This window comes from Dendrobium catenatum, unplaced genomic scaffold (assembly GCF_001605985.2).
Source record: "Dendrobium catenatum unplaced genomic scaffold, ASM160598v2 fragScaff_scaffold_697, whole genome shotgun sequence".
In the NCBI taxonomy this organism is placed as follows: Eukaryota; Viridiplantae; Streptophyta; class Magnoliopsida; order Asparagales; family Orchidaceae; genus Dendrobium; species Dendrobium catenatum.
In genome coordinates this window covers 333,285-343,776 of record NW_021319159.1, presented here as the reverse complement: position 1 = coordinate 343,776, position 10,492 = coordinate 333,285, and the positions used below count along the sequence as shown (strand labels likewise).

Below are 10,492 nucleotides of genomic sequence, written 5' to 3'. Positions count from 1 at the left end.
AAGGCCTCGTTTCCTTCGATGGGGTGATGACATTGTATATAATACTGAGAAGACGGCTAAATTATTTGTTAATTTAAAAAAAAGACAGGTATATATTATGAAAATATTTATATATTGCTTATTTATTGCGTATAAACTGCTTATGTATTGCGTATATAGTGCATATATATTGCGTATATATTGCATATAGATTGCATATTTATTGCTGAAATTATTTGAAGATAAATTTTCTTACAAATTAATTTTTCACATATTTTTATTGACCTCCAAGCAGTTACCCTGAAGAAGCTAATCTTTTGGGTATCAAGAAATATCCATCAAGCCCTCTTTCTCCCATTCAAACCAACACACCTGAACATCATGTCCCCCCATAATCTCCCCAGCAGCCCGAACCCAAATATTCCTTGCAAACCCAACCCCAATCATTCGATGTTCTTGAAGAAAAATAATGAAAATTATGCAGGATGCCTGGAAAAACCTCTTCCAAGAATTTGAAGCTAGGCTTAGCAAGAATTTTGAGCAAATTGTGAAAAGAGTTGATCTTATTGATAATAAGCTCCAAAATTGTATTGTTCAAGGCAATCTTAATCCTGATCAGCAAGCTGCTCCCTCCTCATCATCATTCATTCACCATACAATAAAGAATATTCGGATATCTTCTGAACACATAAAGACCGAAGTCCTAGAGAAAATTAATGACCAAGAGATGACCAAGGCTGCTGACTTAGAAGTGGATGTATTTTTATTAAAAACTAAAAGGGTGAACAAGAAGCAGAAATTAGACTGCAGAGAGGACCAAGGCCACAGAAAACCAATCCCAAAGAAAAATAAGAAGCGGAAAAGGGTACACCCCCAAATAGAACCTGCCCAAAAAGAGCAATCACAAAAAGTTCCATCCCCCAAAAAACCATCCCCAAAAGAACCTCCCCAAGAAGAACCATCCCAAATTATTCATCCCCAAAAGAACCTCCCCAAGTAGAACCATCCCCAAAAGAACCTCCTCAAGTAGAACCATCCCCAAAAGAACATCCCCAAGAAGAACCATCCCAAAAAGAACCTCCCTAAGAAGAACAAACCCAAATTGTTCCTTCCCAAGTAGAACCATCCCTAATTGTTCCATCACCAAAATAACCTACCCAAAAACCATCCCCAAATGAACCTCCAGAAAAAGAACCATCCCAAAAAGTTTCACAACCAAAAGAAGTAATCAATGTTGATAATATTATAGTAAAGGGTTTTTCTGCTAGTCCTACAGTGAACTTCATTGGCTTGGAGATGTTGAGTCATGAGAAGGAACTTTTTATCAGGGATAACATAAAGAATTATCTTGACATGTATTTTATTTACGTAATTTGTGCATAATTTATGCTTATTAATTGAGTAACATGTGCGTGTGTCTTGCGTAATTTATGTGTATGGATTGCATAACTTGTGCGTATGACTTGCGTAAGAACTGTATTTTATATGCGTACCTAATGCGTATTTTATGTTTAATGATTTCAGTAGCATGCCAATATTTGAAGATGGGAACGTCATAGTTTCTAGACGTGAGATGGATAAAATATTATCCAACGATTACCTTGATAATGATCATATTGATTCCTTTTCCATTTTATTAAATGAGAATGCTAAAATTTTCCCAGACAAGTACCATAAATTTATATACATCTCACAAATGTATTGGGTTAGTATACTTGTTTATTTTATATATAATTTTATATTTTGAATATTTTATTCTTATATTTAATATTTGTAGCATTACAAGTTGAAAGATCTAAGTTTAAAATTGTTTATCGAACACATAAACTACAATTCTGTTCATTCATGCAACATTATACTTAATCCAATTATTGACGGTTCGCACTGGACCCTTTTGGTTGGGTACCGAAATCAGAAAAAGTGGGAATTTTATGATTCTGTTCTCAACCCTATACATAGAAGTATTGCTATAAAGATAGTAAGTTTGATTGGATTTAGTAAAAAAATTTGAAATTATTTTTCAGTGAACTAAATTCTATTCCATATATTGTTCAGATTGCAAGCTTATATAGGGATTGCAAAAAAGCTTTTGATGATAATATCAACAAATGGAGTTTCAAGACATCAAGAAGACGCCAACTCAGTCCAATAATACAGATTGTGGAATATTTGTTTGCAAATACATGAAGAATATTATTCGATCAAAAAACTCTAAGTTGAGAGAGAGTAATGATTGGCAGGAAAAAATGCCAATATATAGGGCAGAATTCTCATATCCATTGTTCTGTGCAGCGTTGAAATGAACTTTCATATTTTATTTTTGTGTAAATAACTGATATATGTAAATTATATGTGCATAAATTGTAAATTATCTGTGCATGAAATGTTTATCTATACGTGATATATGGGGAATCAAAGGTGTTTAAGAAGGTTTTCCTATGGGTTTGCAAAGTACGCATTCTATATGCTTAGTACACGCATTCGGGATGCACTGAATAAGCATTCCATACACAAATCACAGTCCTTGATTTTTTCTTAAAAATTTATTTAATTAGAATTTAATTGATTCAATTTATTCCTTCAGTATGAATCATGTAAATACTCATTTTAAGATCATTATAAAATAATTATAAAAATTTTCTCAATGAGACATAGTATATGTGTACACCCTTGTGCTACATAAATGAAAGTTTTAGAGAGTGGGGGTTATGCTTCACTAGTGTTTGGAATGCTTCGTCTCATGAAGAAAAGAATTAGGAATCGTTGAATATTATGTTTCTCAATATTGATCTTTGATTCATTGTGATTAAGAAGGTTTTCCTATGGACTTGGAAAGTACGCATTCTATATGCTTATTATACGCAGTCACGACGCATTGCATACGCATTCCATATGCAAATCACAGACCTTGGTTTTTTCTTAAAAAAATTTATCTAATTAGAATTTAATTGATTCAATGCATTCCTTCAGTATGAATCATGTAAATACTAATTTTAGGATCATTATAAAAGAATTATAAAAATTTTCTCAATGAAACATAGTATATGTGTACACCCTTGTGCTAAACATGTGATAGTTCTAGAGAGTGGGGGTTATACTTCACTGGTTTAGCTTGCAATAGAGATATATGGAGAATCAAATGTGTTTGAAATGCTTCGTCTCGTGAAGAAAAGAATCAGGAATCTTTGAATATTGTGTTTCTCAACATTGATATTTGATTCCTTGTGATTAAGAAGGTTTTCCTATGGGATTAAAAAGTACGCATTCTATACACTTATTATACGCAGTCGCGACGCATTGCATACCCAAATCACAGACCTTGGTTTTTTCTTAAAAAAAATTATTTAATTAGAATTTAATTGATTCAATGTATTCCTTCAGTATGAATCATGTAAATACTCATTTTATGGTCGTTATAAAAGAATTATAAAAATTTTCTCAATGAGACATAGTATATGTGTACACCCTTGAGCTACACATGTGATAGTTCTAGAGAGTGGGGGTTATGCTTCACTAGTTTAGCTTGCAATAGAGATATATAGAGAATCAAAGGTGTTTGGAATGGTTCGTCTCATGAAGAAAAGAATTAAGAATCGTTGAATATTGGGTTTCTCAACATTGATCTTTGATTCCTTGTGATTAAGAAGGTTTTTCTATGGATTTGCAAAGTACACATTCTATACGCTTGGTATACGCATTTGGGACGCACGGAATACGCATTCCATATGCAAATTACAGACCTTAGTTTTTTCTGAAAAAAATTATTTAATTAGAATTTAATTGATTCAATGCATTCCTTGAGTATGAATCATGTAAATACTCATTTTAGGATTGTTATAAAAGAATTATAAAAATTTTCTCAATGAGCCATAGTATATGTGTACACCCTTCTGCTACACAAGTGATATTTCTAGAGACTGGGGGTAATGCTTCACTGTTTTAACTTGCAATAGATGTTCGTCTCGTGAAGAAAAGAATCAAAAATCGTTGAATATTGGGTTTCTCAACATTGATCTTTGATTCCTTGTGATTAAGAAGGTTTTCCTATGGGCTTGCAAAGTACGTATTCTATACTCTTATGATACGCCATCGAGACGCATTGAATATGCATTCCATACGCAAATCACAGTCAGTTTTTTCTTAAAAAAATTTATTTAATTATAATTTAATTAATTCAATTCATTCCTTCAGTATGAATTATGTAAATACTCATTTTAGGATCATATTAAAATTACTATAATTTTTTTTTGAATGAGACAGTGTAATATAATATTACACAAGAACTTTGTTTATTTCTTTAAATGCGCATACAATACGCATCCAATGCGCATATAATACACAGTAAGTAAGCTTTAAATACGCAAGAACAACTTGTGTTGTTTTTCAGAAAAATGTTAAATGTATATTTGCATGCCGCATCCTCATGTCGATTCCTGTGCTGAATTTTTATTAAAATAATGGAAATTCTTCGTCTCGTGAATAATAGAAGCATGCAACATAGAATTTTACGCAACATAGAAAATACGCTTTATGTACGCAACTAGGACGTATTGCATACGCAGGCCATACCTAAATCAAAATTCACATCTAAAACAAATATTCTTATTAAAATAAATATATCTAAAGATAATAATACAAATATTCTTATTACATAGAATTTTCTGATTTAATGATATACCTTATTAACTTCAGGTACATTGCTGATGGTATTTTTGAACGTACACCTTTTATGTGTTCTTGAGTGAAGCATTTGGGTATGCTTGTGAAATTAGAATGCTTTGCTCGCTTTACTGATGGCTGACTGGATGGTTCCTCGGCTATGAAATCATCGGTCAAGCACTTGGGCATGCTTGTGAATTGCTGTACTGATGCTTGACTAGATGGGCATGCTTGTGATATGAAGTCATTGGTGAACCATTCGTGCATGCTTGTGAAATTACACTGCTTAACTGATGGCTGACTGGGACTGTACATAATTTATGAAGTCCTCAGTGAAGCATTCGAGCATGCTTGTGAAATTACACTACTGTGTTGATGGTTGCTTGGAGTGTACAAAATTTATGAAATCCTCAGTTAAGCATTTGGGCATGCTTGAAGGAGTAGAAATTTTTATTGTGTTTTTCTTCACTGGTAATTTCCATGTTAAAAAAATTAATAACAATATGTCACAATAGACAATAAATAAAATTAGTCAGAAAATAAAATCATACTTTTTGGCTTCTTTTCCTAGTGGCTTTTCAGCATAGCATTGGATATGCATTTAGGCCTACGCTTTAGAGGATCTTTCAGTTATACACAACCACCCTCTGTAGACTTGTATGTCTTTCTCTTCCCATAAACAATCAAATCGAGTTTTTCAGATGTATCCTTCATCGAAGCCAATAGGAATTCTTCACCCTCCTCATTCATCTGCGCTCATGTGCTCATTTCATATGCAAACCTGCTGATATAATTTTTGAATATGAATCTGCTACTAGCTTCAGAGCTATTCTGAGAATTTTCTTTCAAATTTAGACTAGAATATATATCTTGTCGAGCTCATGCTGACCATTGCAATAGTATGTACTTCTCGGGGATTTTTCAAATAGCCATTTGCCTCAAAACTATTATGCAGTGAGAACACAATAAACCCATCTTTTCAAACTTTATGCAGGAGCATTGAATATTACCATTTTGTGCATCAAAATCAACAACCCATAGTTTAGAATGATCATTTTTCTCTGTGTAATAGACAAAAAATTTAGAAGAATCACTAGACTCATGCTCTACTCTCATTACACTAACACCTTGCAAAAATTCTTGTTAAAAAAAATGAATATATTTTCTTTGAATAAAATTGAGCAGCTTGTTTTAAATATTGAGCAGTTTTTTATTACATGTTCTATTTCGGACTGGCTGCATCTATAATCCTCATCTTGTTCATTCATGCTCAAATTCATCATCACCTTCTCTAAACCCAGAAAGCAATCAGTTATAGAACTTGTGGCTTAGAAATGCCATGACACACATTATTAGTAGACTCGCTACGTTGTGTGGATAGAATGTCCATGCTAAAACAATCCTTATTGAAGGCTGTTGACCACTTATTCCTTATCCTATAAAGATCTTGCAACCAAACATGATCTTGAAGGTTCCCTTGTATGATCAATTCAGCCCATGCATTCTCAAACTCCTCCTTAGAGTCACATCTGCTCAAACACTTATTGAAGAGGCATTTGACTTTGTTGTTGGTATCATAGCACGATATTTTTTATGGAGCCTTTTTACATATATTCCATTAGCACAGTTTATGACAATTGTGAGGTAGTACAACTTCTATGGCCCTAGCCATTGCCTGGTCTTGATCTGTATATATTATTTTTGGATATTTATCACCCATCATTCGAATAAACGTTGTAAACAGCCACGTAAATGATTCAATTGTCTCTTCGGACAAGAAGGCCACCCCAAGCAAAATGTTTTGCCAATGATTGTTAACCCCGACAAATGGTGCGCATACCAAATTATACTTATTAGACCTATAACTTGTATAAAAAATTACCACATCATCAAAGCAGTCATAATCTATCCTACAAATCCCATCAAAAAAAAAAATTAACAATCTATCAAATTCATCCTTCCGGTCATCCCAAGCGAATATGTTATCATTAAGTTGACATTCTTTAAATAACTTAATCAAAGTATTAGTGTCACCAAATTCAATATTTGCTCTTTTTATTTTTTGAATAAAGTTATACGCATCCATCCTTGTGAATCCAATATTTTCGACACCTCCAACTTCATCAGCAAGGAAGGAAAATACATCAATGGTTCTTATCCCAGCATCTGTCATTACTTTAAGAACAGAAGCTTTTACATCACACACATTCCTGCATGATCTAAGAAGATGCCGGTCTTCTGGCATAGGCAAATCATGATTATGATTTTCAATATCCAGCTTCATCCACTGTAAACCTAATCATACTTGGACAACCAGTTCGGGTATCTGATTTTCGATATTTCCTTTGGATATTAAGATCAGGCAACTTCTTGAAACCAGCTTTTGAACAAACAAAGTCCTTGAATTTTAAATTTTTGGAATTTGGCTAATAACCGTGATGATCCTTATGAACACTAAAACCAATATTTTGGCCATAATTACAATAAGCCTCGTATGCCTCTTTCTCATTAACATAAACATTCTGATAAATGCGCAATAAATGAATTATCCATACGCAACCAATAAACAGTAATTAAGCAAAACAATACTAAACAAATACGCAACCAATACACAATAAAAACTCAACAAATGCACAATTAATAAATAATGTATACCAAATAAATACACAACTAATACTCAATATATCAAACAAATAATCAATACATATGCAATTAATACGCAACAAAACTTTGTATTAAAAAAATCGAACTACAAATTTGTTATAGTACCCTAGCTCAATATTACTTTAAAAGAAGGGACCATCGAGTCTTCTTTTAAAGTCAATTACAATTTAACATTATGTACATTGTTGATAAAAATATGCATCTTTGTTAAACACAATAAATACATCAAAAATCTTTGTACCCTAAAATAATTACATAAAAAAATGACTCCGTAGAGAAATTTAATTGGAACATTGCTATAAAGAAAACTGGGAAGAAGGCGAACTTTACCGATAAGCTGAACTTTTCGTCCAGTCGCACTGGTTTTAGGTGTTCTGCTTCATGTGCGCTCGTTTCTTGGACGTCGGCATTCTCCAGTTTATCGGCTTCCTCCGAGCCCTGCGAAAATATTGTCTGCTCATAAAAACAAACATCCTCCTCCAGATCCAGATCAATCTTCATCTTCATCGGCATTTTTTTGCGAAAATTTTGGCTGAAAGTGTTATATATTGCGGTGATTCGCGCCTTATATTCTGAAAAAAAGATGCGCCAACCTAAATTTAACGTTATGCCCGGGTCGGGCTGGAAGACAAATAATTTTGACGGGTCGAGTATCGTCGGGTTTACGCAAGTCAATATAAATAATTCGGACTTTTCACCTTCCACGTAAGCATCCGAACATAGATTTATGATCGGATTCGACACAGAATAATTTATCTACTTTTGAGTAATTTCTCTACTTTTGACTAGGGCTGTAAACGAACCGAGCCGAGCCGAGTATGTGAGTGTTCATGTTTGTGTTCATTTAATATCAGCTTGTTCAAGTTTGGTTCATGTTTGTTCGAGCTTTATTGTTTGTGTTCATGTTTGGTTAATTTAAATTAATGAGTGTTCATGTTCGGTTCATGTTCAGTTCATGTTCGTTCGTTTAGTGCTTATCGAGCTTGTTCGCGAATATATTTAATGAATTTTTTTTAACTATCAAACAAATACGTTCATGAACATATCTATGAACAAACACATTTATAATAAAAGCAATTGTCTATGTAACAAAGGCAATGATTATTTATATTTATTAATTTTATGATCAAATATTAATTATTTTTATCTAGCTTATTCACGAGTTCAAAATCGATCACGAATCAAGCTTTTATCGAGCTTCTTATCGAGCTTAATGTCGAGCTTGTTTACGAACTTCAAATGATGTTGTTCGCGAACATAAATGAGCCGAACGCATTAGTGTTCAAATTTGTTTATTTAAGATCCGAGTATTTAAAATATTGTTCAAATTTATTTGTTTAGCTAATTAAATGATCACAAAATCGAACGGAACGTGGTTTAATCGAACCGAACAACGAGCTACTCGTGGAACTTTTGGTACGCTTGCAGCCCTGCTTTTGACCGTTCGCCCAATTTTTCTTGCCAATCAACCGACAGGCCTGGTGGTTGACGATCCGCTTGTTAATTATTTCGTAGGCCCAGGGCCGATTTTTCTTCCTTGCATTGCGCGGTCTTCACTTCTGACCGCGATAACAACGACTAGCCGGTTTTGTTTTCCATCGCCACGCTGCAGTTTCCTCTGCCGTCCTACGCGCTCTTCCAGATTCCCTCCTAGGTTTAAGTTTCAGATCTCTTTATATGTCACTTTTTCTCTCTGGCAGTCGGACTGTGAAGGTGTTTTTGGTTCTTCAGGCTTTTCTTTAATCTTCTTGGTCATTTCTTTAATGTTCAATTACAGTTCCAGGGTAATTTTGACCTGTGGTTTTCGACTGGAACTTCTTTTTTCACCTTGCTGAATTTTGGATGATGGTTGGGCATCAATGTTTATGGAAGATTGAATTCTGAATAATGGAGTTTGGTTTGTGAGCAAGTAAATGGAGAACAATGGAGAAGTAGATGGAAGGTCTGTGGGAGGTCCTTTTGATACTGAAATGTAAAGGGACCCAGTTACCAATTTATCGTATTTAAGCCATTTGGAAGCAAGGGATTTAGGCTTTTCACCATCACTTCGTCCTGGTAAGTAATTTGCCGGTGGCTAAATTGCGTTTTTCTCTTTTGGTACTAGTTATGAGATAATAATTTTTTTTTAAAGTGTTATGTGGCTGGCTAATGGCTGTCGGGTGGTGGGGTATGCGAGGTTCGGGGTCTGGGGATGCTTTTGTGCGTTTTATATTACATAGAGTTTTTCATTTGTGCTGAGCCCGTCAAGGTTAAGGCCATGATGAATTACCCTACCATACCACTTAGTGTTTGCTATTTGTAGCTTCCATGGCTTAGTCACCTTCTATAATTGCTTCATTGTGGACTTAGTTCGGTCTTTTAGCTCTACTAATGGCAGTTGTGAAAAAAAATATAAGCTCCACAATCTAGCCAGCCAATATTGGTGTGGGCTCCAAAAATTCGACCTCGGCCTCCCCGTCCTGCTTTTCTTTTTTTATTCGGCGAGGGAGTTTTAACGGAATTAAATTCCGGGATAAATTTTGGAAGGCAGATGGGTTTGTAGATAAGACACTACCCAGAGATTTCGCCCTCATTTTGCGAGGACTTTATGATTTGAGTTCTGGTTTCCTATAGGCGCAAGCCCCTATAGTTAATTACCCCTCCCGATAACGAGAGAGAACTTTCGATTAAGGCTAGTCGTTGATCAGATACGTATATAATACGTGTTATCTGGCATATAGCAGCAGCAATGGAATTAGGATGGGAATTGGATTTGAACTTTAAAACTTGAAGGATTTGGGTATTTGGAAAGCATTGAAAAGTTTGATATTTAAAATATGAAATTTCACCACCTAGCACTTAAAGCGGATGGTGGGGGAATGGATGATAGACCCGATCAAGATCCCATGGTTCCGTCGTCCCGGGCCATCATGATCCCTGGTCTACTTAGTCAGAGGAGGTAGTCGACCCAACCTAACAGAAGGATCCTTGTCGGCAGCCATGAGTTGCTTCGTCCAAGGGGACCTTGTAGACCGGGGTTGAATGTTTGTCTAAGGGGACAAATTTGAATCCACCTTAGCTAACAGAGGGCTTTGTGCCCTACCGATCATATCCTATTGATTCATATCTCAAGAATTTGATGCCACTAAGTAACGTATAGGCTCTAGCCATAACCGGTATTTCGTGATGCCATTTGGCGGCAAAATCACTC

The 10,492-nt window shown here is 34.7% G+C and overlaps 1 protein-coding gene across 5 annotated transcripts in view; it reads left to right on the top strand.

The window, feature by feature from the left end:
• Nucleotides 1-8,819: 8,819 nt before the first annotated feature.
• The window catches only part of LOC110103918 (sterol 3-beta-glucosyltransferase UGT80B1), a 103,507-nt gene continuing 101,834 nt past the window's right edge, over nt 8,820-10,492 (top strand). For 2 of the 5 annotated variants that reach the window (XR_003701134.1, XM_020832799.2), the window contains exon 1: nt 8,873-9,357. The gene's annotated coding sequence lies outside the window, so the exon portion shown is untranslated. Of the gene's footprint in view, nt 9,358-10,492 lie in introns of all 5 variants that reach the window. The other 3 variants (XM_028695849.1, XM_028695850.1, XM_028695848.1) reach the window with 3 other exon arrangements.